Consider the following 3,037-nt stretch of genomic DNA (forward strand, 5'->3'; position numbering starts at 1 on the left):
ATTTGCTCCCTCTCCTCTCACCAGTTCTCCTCATTGGCCAAACCCAACAGGAAGCTGGAAAGTAAGGAAGCCCTTTGATACAGATGGACCTCCTAGGGCACAGGGCAGCATGCAGGAAGACAGAGAGGATGAGCATAGATGCCCTGAGAGGTAGCAAGAGCCAGAAATTTACAGTCGATCACAGCTTTGTAGTATAGCTAGAAATCAGGCAATGTGATGCCCCCAGCTTTATTTGTCCTTTTCAACATTTCCTTGGCGATTAGGGGTCTTTTCTGGTTCCACACAAATTTTAGGCTTGTTTGTTTCAGCTCTTTGAGAAATGTCATTGGTATTTTGATCAGGATGGCATTGAAAGTATAGATTGCTCTGGATAGCATAGACATTTTAACTATGGTTATTCTTCCAATCCATGAGCATGGAATGTTTTTCCATCTTTTTGTGTCTTCTTCAATGTCTTTCATCAGTGTTCTGTAGTTTCTAGAATATAGCTACTTTACCTTTCTGGTTAAGTTAATTCCGAGATATCATATGATTTTTGGTACTATTGTAAATGGAATCGATTCCCTAATTTCTCTTTCTTCAGTCTCATTGTTCGTGTATAGAAATGCAACTGATTTCTGAGCATTGATTGTATATTCTGCCACATTACTGAATTGTTCTATGAGTTCCAGTAACTTGGGGGTGGAGTCTTTTGGGTTTTCCATATAAAGTACCATGTCATCTGTGAAGAGAGAGAGTTTGACTTCTTTTTTGCCAATTTGAATACCTTTTATTCCTTTTTGCTGTCTGATTGCTGTTCCAAGGACTTCTAGTATTATGTTGAACAATAATGGCGAGAGTGGGCATCCTTGTCGTGTTCCTGATCTTAAGGGAAAGGCTTCCAGCTTTCCCCCATTGAGAATGATATTCACTGTAGGCTTTTCATAGATGGTTTTCATGAAATTGAGGAATGTACCCTCTACCCCTACACTCTGAAGGGTTTTAATCAGGAAAGGATGCTGTATTTTGTCAAACATTTTTTCTGCATCAATTGAAAGGATCATATGGTTCTTGTCTCTTCTCTTATTAATGTGACCTATCACACTGATCTATTTGCGAATGTTGAACCACCCTTGCATCCCAGGGATGAATTCCACTTGGCCGTGATGGAGAATCCTTTCAATGTACTGTTGGATCCTATTAGCTAGGATCTTGTTGAGAATTTTGGCATCCATATTCATCAGGGATATCAGTCTGTAATTCTCCTTTTTGATGAGGTCTTTGCCTGGTTTTGGGATCAAGGTAATAGTGGCCTCATAGAATGAGTTTGGTAGTTTTCCTTCTGTTTCTATTTTTTGAAACAGCTTCAGTTGAATAGGCTAAGAGACACATGAAAAAATGTTCAACATCACTAGCCATCAGGGAAATTCAAATCAAAACCACATTGACATACTACCTTATGCCAGTTAGAATGGCAAGAATTGACAAGGCAAGAAACAACAAATGTTGGAGAGGATGTGGAGAAAGGGGAACCCTCTTACACTGTTGGTGGGAATGCAAGTTGGTACAGCCACTTTGGAAAACAGTGCGGAGGTCCCTCAAAAAGTTAAAAATAGAGCTACCCTATGATCCAGCAATTGCACTACTGGGTATTTACCCCAAAGATACAGACGTAGTGAAGAGAAGGGCCATATGCACCCCAATGTTCATAGCAGCATTGTCCACAATAGCTAAATCATGGAAGGAGCCGAGATGCCCTTCAACAAATGACTGGATTAAGAAGCTGTGGTCCATATATACAATGGAATATTACTCAGCCAGCAGAAAGAACGAGTTCTCAACATTTGCAGCAACATGGACGGGACTGGAGGAGATTATGCTAAGTGAAATAAGTCAAGCAGAGAAAGACAATTATCATATGGTTTCACTCATTTATGGAACATAATAAATAGCAGGAAGATCGGTAGGAGAAGGAAGGGAAGAATAAAGGGGGGTAAACAGAAGGAGGAATGAACCATGAGAGACTATGGACTCTGGGAAACAAACTGAGGGCTTCAGAGGGGAGGGGGGTGGGGGATTGGGATAGGCCAGTGATGGGTATTAAGGAGGGCATGTATTGCATGGAGCACTGGGTGTTATACGCAAACAATGAATCATGGAACACTACATCAAAAACTAATGATGTACTGTATGGTGACTAACATAACATAAAAATATATTTTTTAAATTTTACAGTTGCATTTAACCCCTTGAGATTTTTAGTCTCCTTTGTTATGCTGTACAACCCAGCCTATCCTGATTTCCTCCAACTTATTTTATGGATTTAGTATAACTTTGACACTGAAAACAGGGAGATCATGAGAAAGAAGAATTATAGGCCAATATCATTCATGCACATTATCCTAAACAAAACATTGGTAAAAGAGACCTAACAGTGTATGGGTTAACATATAGGAAAACCATTACCTATTAAAGGAGAAAAACAAATTCAATGAAGACAGAAAAGGTATTTTTTAAAATGTCAACACCCGAAAGCAGAAAGCAGACCAGCGGTTGCCTGGGAGAGAAGATGGAAGAACAGGGAGGACATGAGGAAGGGACTACCAAGGGCCACAAGGAAATTGGGGGCAATGGAAATACTAATCATCTTGTTCATGGTGATGGTTTCTTGACTATATGCATATGTGAAAACTTGGAAAATTGTACTCTTTAAGTGTGTTCGGTTTATTTTGGGTCAATCATACCTTAATAAGACTGTTTTAAAAAGTCATGCATGATAAACACTTTTAGTTCAAAAAGAAATAGAAGGAATTACCTTAAACTATAGGCCAGCTTTACCTTTCCTTTGTCTTTCCTTCCATTCCTCACACAGTTTCTAAAATTGCACTGGGGTATTATCTCTTGATGGTTTGTCCCCACCCTTTCTGAGCCTGGTATTTGTGAGATTACCTTATCTCCTATGTTGGCTGCACACGTTGTTCAAGCATTTTCAGTTTATTATCTTAGTTGCTCTGATTTTATCAGGGGATTCAGGGAGATTCCAAATCTATGTTGCTGA

Source organism: Ursus maritimus, unplaced genomic scaffold (genome assembly GCF_017311325.1).
Source record: "Ursus maritimus isolate PB19 unplaced genomic scaffold, ASM1731132v1 scaffold_27, whole genome shotgun sequence".
Classification (NCBI taxonomy): Eukaryota; Metazoa; Chordata; class Mammalia; order Carnivora; family Ursidae; genus Ursus; species Ursus maritimus.